Below are 10,413 nucleotides of genomic sequence, written 5' to 3' on the forward strand. Positions count from 1 at the left end.
CTGAGCCGCCACGGCAAAGCGCCCCTTGCCTGCCACCTGGCAGCAGTGGGAGCATCAGTGTCGGCATGGAGGTGTGCTTCCTGCCGCTGCCAGGAGAGCAGGGGCTGCCTAGCCATGGTGTCATGGGGCTCCCAAGAGGAGGGCAACAGAGTGGGGAGGCCTGAGCACACAGCCTGCATCCACCCTGCCCTGCTCGGCTCTTCTCCAGCTGTGCTGCTGGTGAGTGTGGTGGGGGGGAAGGCAGGCATGTGTCCTATCTTTATATTTTAAAAAGGTAGTCACACTACTCCTGCTGCTTCCTTTTTAAAATCTTACCTCTGAAATACTCCAAGCAGACAGGTCTGATTCAAGCTGATGCACAGGACATTGTAAACTACTGAAGAAGCCGCACCCAGGTTCAAAAGATGCTTATTCTTTGAAGCAGAGACAGAAAGAAAAGAGTAAAGAAAATGGATAAGACTGAACATTATCTTTTGTCTCTGGCCCACTATGGATCACCAGTGAAAAAAGGTAACCATTACAAAATTAGACCATAATTTTTGATGTAAGAAATCAAAAATTAAATCAGCGATGAATTTTTAAATATCCTTGGACATTTTTACACATGCTTCAGGGGTAGCAGGGGGCACTTTAATTAGAGCAGCTCTCAGATTTCTTAGCTGCTACAGTGGTGGTGGAAAGTGGTATAATACCAGAAGACACACAGATTGACAGTCAGGCAGGACAACACGTTGAATATAAGCCAACAGTGTGCCCTTGTTGCCACGAAGGCTAAAGGCATACTGGACTTCATTAGTAGGAGTGTTGCCAGCAGACTAAGGGAAGTAATTGTTCTCTTCTATTCTGACCTGGTGAAGCCACATCTGGCGTACTATGTCCAGTTTTGGGCTCCCCACTATAGAAAGGATGTGGACAAATTGAAGAGAGTCCAATGGAGGGCAATGGTAATGGCTAGGGGGCTGGGGTACATGACTTCTGAGGAGAGGCGGAGGGAACTGGTCTTATTTAGTCTAGAGAAAAGAAGACTGAGAAGGGATTTAATAGCAGTCTTCAGCTACCTGTAGTGGGGTTCCAAAGAGGATGGAGCTAGACTGTTCTCAGTGATGGCAGATGACAGAACAAGAAGCAATGGTCTCAAGTTGCAGCAAGGGAAGTTTAGGTTAGATATTAACAAAAACTTTCTCATGAGGAGGGTAAGGCACTGGAGCAGGTTACCCAGAGAGGTGGTGTAATCTCCATCCTTTGAGGCTTTTATTTGAGAACCTGGCTAGGCAAAGCCTTGGCTGGGATGATCTAGTTGAGAATGGTCCTGCTTTGAGCAGGGGGTTGGACTAGATGAGGTCCCTTCCAACCCTAATTTTCTAATTCTATGATTCATGCAGAGTACTCCAGACCTCACCGACCCAGAAAGCAACAGATTAGGATAGATAATTCAATTATGTCTCTAAATGATATAATCTGAATCACATAATAGGAACTGTAAGACTGGTTCACTAAAGGAAAAACATACAAAAAATCCAAAATACAACAGAAGTAGTCAGCGAAGTTTTTATTAAAAAATAAAATGTACACCTAGAAATGTAGCTTAGCTAGCATAAGCAAAAATAGAGAAATGAGATACTCCCCTTGTCTTTGGTTCAGTCCATTTCTTATAGGTAGTCACCCAAGTGGATAGTTTGTAGTCCTTCCAGTTTGAAACTCCTCTAGGTGAAGGGAAGCCAAGCAATGATTAACTTCTTGTTCTCCTAAGACCAAACAGTGCCCCAGCATCATATCTCAGGAAGCTGTCCAGATACTTATCAACCTGGATTTTTAGTAACTGACCTAGGTAAGAATTAATACAAATAAAGAGCCTTTATTCCATACAATTGTGATGTGTTTAAACTTTATCTAACAATTAACTTTAATTTTTTGCTCAACTTGTTTGAAAATGAAATTAGTAACAGAACTAAAGTAACACAGGACAAATGGAAAAAGTGTTTCTGAATAATCTCCACAGACAGCACAATAAATAACACAAGTCAATGGTATCTTTAAAGATTTATACTTTACCAACTTCATAGGTGTGGAGATACTCCATATTATTGCCACTATGATAATTTTGTCTATTTTTAATAGATGCTTGATATTTTTCCTTTTTTAGAAATCGGAAGTGATTATTTCCATGCCTTATACCTGCCATGGTGATTTTAGAAGGAAAGCCTGCAGATTTATTTAAAACTGTTTTTCTGGTTTAATAAATCATTACAACTACAATAATGAATTGGATTTTTCTACCTTGAAATTACATATAGTAATGTTCTTATTTTACCAAAAGTCAATAAACATTAAAAAAAATTAAGCTCTACATTTTCACTGTGATTTGCCCTGGGCCTCCACAAAGGCACTTGCAGAGTAGAGGCCCAAGAAAAGAAAATGATGGAGCAGTGAAGGGGATAAAAAAGAGATGGAGGGTTTGTTGTTTCCTTTAATATTAAACTGTCCATTTCCCAGCTGCAGGCTCATGAAAAGGAGACTTCTTGGTGATTACTTAGTAATTCAAACCTTACAAACCCACCTCAGAACACACAGAGACAAGTTTAAAAAAAAAAGGAATTTTTACTGCTATTTCATGAAATCTGACCCACAGCAGAGCCTGAAGAATTCACTAAGCTTTTGAACACATATGTAGACTGGTATCAATCTCTTTTTTTATGTCTTCCTTGCCAGATGAACAAAAAATATTGAAAATTAACTTGGTTAGCTTTTTATAAATGGAAACGTCAAAGTATACAAGCAGTAGTCTGGGTTCCATAAAAGGCTCTTACAAAAAAAACCCCACTACTGCAAAAACAAAATAAACCCACACCAAATCCCTACAAGTGTATTATTTTGTTAATATTACATAATGTGATTTTCCTTTACCTATTTAAAATATAAGCCCAGAGGTGCATTATTAAAGGTGAAACCAAATGGGGATTGAAAATTCTGCAATACTCACTTTATAGTTTGTTCTGTATTATCTGTCAGATGAAGTATTTGCCATGACACAGCACAGACATTGGATATCTGTCCAAAATCTTTCAATCCAACCCCCTCACCCCTGGATCTAGTGAGATGTTACGGAATTCATTAGAACCCAGGTCTATTAGAGCCGTGATGGCAGCTGGATTTCTGGAGCCACCTTGCTTGTGCTTTACCCAGTTACATGGAACAGCTATGTCGTAACTGTGTCCTCTGACATGACTGTATGCGTAGAATGGAGTTGCAATATAGACAAGGCTTTACAAGGCTGTATAATGGTGTTTTTCAGTGTTCTCAGTTAACATATTTACTCTCATTTGAGTGGGACACCTTCCCTCTCAAATCAACCCTCTAAAATTGGGGTGCATGTCTTGAGCTGGAAAGCTATTTTTTCTTCACTGAAATAGTAGTTGGGAAGAAAAAAAGAAAGCAGACAATATGCTATAATGGCTGCCACGTCTCCCCAAGCCAGCAAGCTACAGGGTTTGACTCTAGGGTTAGGTAGTCAGTTTCGGCTGAAAAGTCACTGAGCTAGCTGAGGGTGTGAGCTTCTGCATGCAACCTATTAGTATCTTGATGAGTCCTGTGGTACTTATAAGAACTTACAAGGAACTTACAAGGTGTGGTGTGAAAGAAGTATTTACAAGACAGAGGTGTTGCTACTGCCCTTGCAAAGGTTTGGGGCCTAGCTTTATTGCTGTCCTGCCATACCAGGAAGATCCTGCTGCCTCACCTAGACTGTCTCATAGGATGCCATACTTCCACTTTGTTTCCAGGGGGACTTATTCTATGTTAGGCAGCTTGCTACGACTGTAGAAACATCTTTTTCTCTGCATTCTGCCTTCCACGAATAAGGTGCTTGTCTTATCTGGGGACATATGGTATGCAAGACCATACAGTAATGCCATAAAACATGGCATAATATCAATCGAGAAAGACAAAGGTATCATATATTTATGCTTTAGTGAAGATCAGCGTGAACAGCATGAAAAATCATGGCATCATGTTTATTTTCTTTCTCAATTGTAAATGCTGCTAAATATTTCTGGACTGGTCTGCTTAGTTGCTTTGAAGTATTTGTTGGACCTGCATATATGATGCCTAAATTGCTATTCTTTACATATTGATTTGCTGACCTACTCTTTTGACTATTGAGAGGAGATAGTATATGCATAAATACAATGTTTTTAATGTGTGTGTGTGTGTGTGTGTGTGTGTACGTGTATAAGCTAGTTTCTGACAGAATAAAGTTGTGGTTTTCTTTTTTACTTTTAACACTAATATTGGCCAGCTGTTCTGCAATCAGTCAGATCTGGCACAGCTTCCATTTGGTACAAGGCCATGTTTTGAATCATCACCATCCTTTCCCTGAGCCCTTAGACCCAAATGTGGTGGAATGTTTGAAAATTTCAATATTTCTATTTCTGAGCTGTACATGGAAATGTCAAATTAGTTTCTAAAATTGGGATAGGCAAAAATTAAAATTTCACTGTTTGTAGGTACTACGATGGTTTCCAGAAACAAAAGCCCACAGTTCTGCAAAGTGTTGAGTTTCCTCATCTTTCCTGACTTCAGGGATCCAGGGATCTTAGCTCTTTGGACAATTAAGCCCATAATACAGACTGAAATGGTCCCTGCCTTCCACAGGTTATTATAGCTTTTGTCACATCACAGAAGACAGAAAAGTCCCACAGAGCTACTGTATGTTTGAACATGTTGATATAGCGTGGCTGAGGTGGCATACCACTGGGATCATATTTAATTCACCAATATGTGCTAAGTAAATATGTGGATAGATGGAACCATTTTGTTCGTCTCTTATATTAAGTATGAACATCTAATGGTAAAAAGCTACCCTGGGAAGAGAACATCACCCACTATTTGTTTTATAAAACTGTGTAGAGGTTTGCCAAAGCTGTCACAGTATGATAGCTTTGGCCATTTGTTTTCCCAGATCCTCAGTTGGAGTGCTACTGCTTGTTTTAGAATCGTTTTTATAAACAGAGATTAATACATTTGAAAATCATGAAGGTACCGAAGAGATGATTTATACTAGAAATAATAAATTATTGGCTAAATCTAAGTGCTACCCTCTGGTACACCTGGGCAACCCCATGTCTGCACCCATAAGTTGTAATCTCATCAGCAGATCCTTACAGACACATTTTGACTAATCCTCAAGACAAAATTAATAAATTACTATTGTGCTAGGTAAGGCTGTTGATGCTGTCAGCAAGGTCTGCCTGTGTCAGACCTGGTCAGAAATGTTCTGCTGCTCCGTAGTGGGATCTTTCTTTTTTTCCTTAAAAATACACTGCTTAATTTTATGCAACACAAGTAAAAGTAACATAGGCTTTTCAATACTCAGGTTTTTTCACTTGGAAATAGTTATACCTAACAACTCCCCAAACTTGCAAGGTCCATACAAGCAGACCACTACACCAGAATGGAGTGCCAATGACAGCGATGAGTGCATGGATCTGTTTACACAGAGCCGTTTGCAGGATGCAGTCTCAAATTAGTCTCTTTCCTCCTGACCTAGGACTGTTATCCCCATTTGCCATACCAGATTTCTCCAGTTACCTAAATGCACGCTGTGGTCTTACACAGTTCTCTAAGAGATGGACCATTGAGCCAATAATAGTGATAAACAGACATCTTTCATACACTTAACAACCAAGGTCAGATACCATCTTTCCCAGACCAGGGTGTCCGGATGTATCCAATTCCACCTGCTGAAACACTCTAAAGAGTTTTTTCCCCCCGTTTTGTCATGAACTATGAAGTAGGGAGCAAGACACAGACCTTCTGACACACAGGGCTTTAAGGATTATCACTAGTACCTTCAATTATACTTAGAAGCAAATAGGAAGCTGAGTAGAGATCTGATCATGTGTTAGGTATTCATGCAAGCCTATGCCAGAAGGAGTAGTGAGCCAACTTTGGAATGATGTTTTATTATTTCTAATGTTAAACGTTTTTTCTGCTAAGCAGTGCTAACTGCTTATCATTCTGCCCAGCCCCTACATGAGTGAACTGTAGGAGGAAGATGCAGGAGGTTTCTTCTCCTCCCTGCAAAAGCCAGGCAGAACCACAGCCCCTGTGCTACTGGCAAATGACAAATGGGATGTTAGAAGAAAGCATGACTGTAACTTGGTTCCATGCACAAGGTCAGAACCTAAGAGAAGACAAGCACAGACTGAATGCATGCTGCCCCTACCAGCCTCTTGGGATCGGATTACTGCTCTCCCCTTGCTATATGGCCCAGTCTTGAAAGGTGCTGAATGATGCTCAGCTACATTCAGTGCTAACAAAAGATACTCAGCATCTCCCAAGATTGGGTCTTTTTTCATCAGGGCTTGTGGCTGATCAACCTTGAGCAGTACTAGCTGCCTGTAATGTTGGCAACTTTTCCCAAAAGGACATAAGAAATGCGTAAAAAAAATAAGTAAATAAGGGGCGGGGGTGGGGAGCTGGAGCCTGGCTGGAGGAAGGGAGGGAGCTCAGTGTGCCAAGCTGGTAGGTAATGAGCCTTATCTCTGAGCCTCCTCTTATTGCTACCCACTCTCACTGCAGCTGTGCTATCCCTACCATTCTTTAGTTTCCTCCCCACTGGACAACAGAAAAAATCAGACATTCTGCTTTACTTTTGTGACCCATGTACTTCTTCTAATCTCCAACCTCTAATAATGACTTAGGGCCACTCTTCCCCTTGAGAGTGGCCCTATGATTACGAACTGCAGAATCAAGTTCTTAGCTACAGACTCCAGGGAGAGATGAAATTTACAACCAGGGAAGAAGAGCTCTTGGGGATCTAAGGCTAACCTAATACTAAAAGCATCTTTTGAGAAGACTAAACTGAGGCTATTCCTTTCCATGATACTCCTTTCTCAGATATGACAGCTATCCAAAATTATTTCCAGCTGCACTTTAAAAAAAAAAAAAACCCAGGTAGAACTAAGATTAAAAAATAAGTGCCATTTCATGACTAGATCTACTGAAATAAACCCCCTGTTATAATGTCTTGGAAGGAATTGTTGTTTGCCATTTACATTAATTGTGATTTTGAAAAATCAACACAAAGAAATTAACTATAAATTGATTATTCATATTATAATAATAAACATATAAAGAAAGTGACTTTACATAAGTAACATACCCACTGTAATATCCACACTAGTATTGTGCCACTGCAGACATTTTTAACATTAATCCATAACATAACTAGCTGCAGTGAAAGAAAAAACGGTTTGTAGCTATCCTGTGTATCTCAGACAGAATAATATAACATAACATATGTTTAAAATGATAAAGACTTCCAAGAATAAGATGCAGGTTCCAGAAAAATATTCATACACGCCCAAACAAAAGCAAAATCCTGTAATAACTAAGTAATGGCAACATTTTATATCTTCTATATCTAGAAGTTGGGAAAAAATCTAACCAAAACCAGTCCCTTTCAGTGGCTTAGCTGGTCAACAGTCTCACACACAAAGCCCAGTGCTCTTCCCTAAAACCTAAGAATTAATCAGCATTATGTAAGAGATTTTTATAACACACTAAAAATACATTGCGAATTCCTTTCTAGTGCTGGACTGAAAAGCTTAAAGTGACCCCTCCCCTTTTTAACAAACAATGGATCTACATTTCTGATATTTGGGTCTTAGATTTGTCTCAGTGCATGTGTCTCAAATTTCATTAATTACAATATTGGCCCCATGAGATGCAGTTGCTGCTGCAAAGAACAGTGTTTGTGCTCTGAATGATTTGAGCAAGCGCACAGATATATTTTATTTGCATGCATAAACACTTTCAAAAAGGACTAATGACATATAAAACTTCATAAAACTGTTTGGCTGTTTTCATGTTAATTTATCTGTTTACTAAACAAACTTTTGCAACCATGTGAAAATATTTTGTTTGCACTGGACTGATAATGCATAATACAGCATTATAGCATTCTTGCAAACAGCTGTAACATTAACTTGGCAAATCTGAAGCAAAGTTATATGAGTTTATTTGTTCTTTTCATGCACTAACGTAGTGTTTATAATAAATAAGGTATAATGCTACTTCTAAGCTTTCCATGGAAGGACCTCTGATCAAAGTTCTGAATTCATTATCTGAATTTCTCTATTAGAAAATCAGTCCATGAGAAGGAGCATTTACAGTTTGGAAGTGCTACAGCAAAAATTTTACTGGGCAACATTTCTTTTCCCTCAAACTTTAGCTGTTTATTCCCACTCTCAAAGTTCATTCCATCCCTAATGGATTAAGCCCCAAAGACCAAATTTTGATGTATGCATCACTGAGATAGCTGTAGTTTTCTGGGATAACGCAGCTTGCAAGGCCATGAATGAACCATATAAAAGTGGGGATAAAGCATTCTCAGTTGAGAAAATCTGCTTATGGGATGAACTTCCAAAGGGAATTAGGAGAACCCAGAATCTAACCACTCAGGAAATGATGCAAAATCTTCCACTTGGAAAAAACAAATTTTCTCCATTAGATTTGTTGACATTGACATCACTATCTACCCAAACACTGCTACCCTGAGACTAGAAATCAGGTAACTGACCTGACACTCAACAAAAGAAAATTTTCACTTACCAAGCAATAATTTTTATTCCAAAAAAGAAGAAGAACCTATAACTACGTAAAGTCCAATAGCAACTTCATTATTGCTGTCAATTTCAGCAACAACCCAGATATTATGTAATGGGCGGTAGGATAAAATCCTAAACCAAAGGATACTTTTGACAGGCCATACACAGTTGCTGTATCACAGTGCACTCAAATAAGCAATCAGAGACTTAAGAGGAGAAGTATACTCTGGATTACAATGAACATTTACCAGTATGGGTTTCAACCCCCCTTCCCTTCCACCCGCTTTCTCTACCTTTATAGTAATGTCTTCTCTTTTTTCCTCAGCTGGTTTTATATCCTACATTCTTACCTGAAATTTATTACTTTCTTCCCTCTCCTCCACTATCAAATGATTTCTTTGTTTCTCAAAAAGGATTCTCTGCCCTTCCTGTCCCTCCGTTTTCCAGGCCTGTTTTAGTGACCCTTGCTTACGTGGTAAGTATTTGCTCACGAGTAGTTCACGAGAGGACCTACACAGTCAGTATTAATCAAATGTTTCTCTGTTTCTCACTCTTCATTTACATGCCCTCTTAAACTTTCCTCTTTCCAGCCCTTTCCCTTTTTTATCATTTCCCCAGATTCAGTTGGCCTTGTGTTTCCCAGTTTGCTTCTCCACCCCTGTGGTTTCTTTCTTTTCCTATGCTATCTTCTTTCCCCTTCTATTCCACTGCTACCTTCCATTTTGATTTCCTGTCATTTTCCCCATATCTTCCATTCTCACCGTTGCTTGTTTCCGTTCCATAATTCTGTTTTCATACCACCTGTATCAGAGAAATATGTATTGATACAACCCCCCAATGCAGATATAAAGTGGACTTTTTGAGGCACTACTTAATCTAGTAAATTAATACAATGGGTTACAATAGCATAAATCCCATAGCATGTCAACATGGTAGGTCTACATTAGAGATGTTTACTGACAGGAATGTCATTTTAATGTAGACATTCAGTGACCCTGAAGCATTTCACACCTTCCTGTTGACTCCCAGTACTCCTCTCATCCACTTCTTCCTCTTAGCCACTAACACCTTCCTAAGCCTCCAGTATAGTGGTACCTCCCCAGTTTTTTTTGTGTTAGCAACTGAGATGCCAGAAGATGGGTTTTCTGTTGCTCTGGGCCATTAGGCACTAATGATGACAAATGGATGCTGGTGGACTATGTAACCAGCACAGGGGTCCGGACTATCCCACCTACCTCCTCAAAGTTTATGCGGCACTAATTATGGGCGCGCTGTTTTTACATTGCAAACACTTCAGGGCAGGAGTTGCTGCAAACACTTTGGCCCCGTCTAAAGCAGGGTTATGCGAGTGCTTGGTGTCACGCGAGTGCTTGGTGTCACGCACCAGATGTCCCACGGGACGGCTCCCGCGTGGATAAAAGCCAAGCGTGCGCAGGATGCTGGCCTCTACGGGGTCCTACTCCCCAGATAGCCTGTTGGGGGGCCACCCAAGGTCATGGGCAACAGCAGCAGGGGAGGGTCCTCTCCACAGAAAGGGCACCCCCGGGGCCACAGATGCTTGCGGCTGTGCGCCTTGGCCCCCCCTTTAGATCTGAACAGCAAATCCTGCAGTTGGGCCCTGGAGACCCGGTCCCACGGGGACCCTTCCGTGGGGGGGTGCGACCAGCAGAAGCCTGTAGGGAAGTCGGGGTCACCTGCCTCGAGGAGGGGCACCAAAGCCACTGTCACAGCCAGCCCCTTCCCCCGGCCCCTGCCCGCTGTGTGGGGGCGGGCGGCGACGGGGGCCGCGCTGGAGGCAGCGGTG

The sequence above is a fragment of the Gavialis gangeticus genome, unplaced genomic scaffold (genome assembly GCF_001723915.1).
Source record: "Gavialis gangeticus isolate Ggan-Ray unplaced genomic scaffold, GavGan_comp1, whole genome shotgun sequence".
NCBI classification, from domain to species: domain Eukaryota; kingdom Metazoa; phylum Chordata; order Crocodylia; family Gavialidae; genus Gavialis; species Gavialis gangeticus.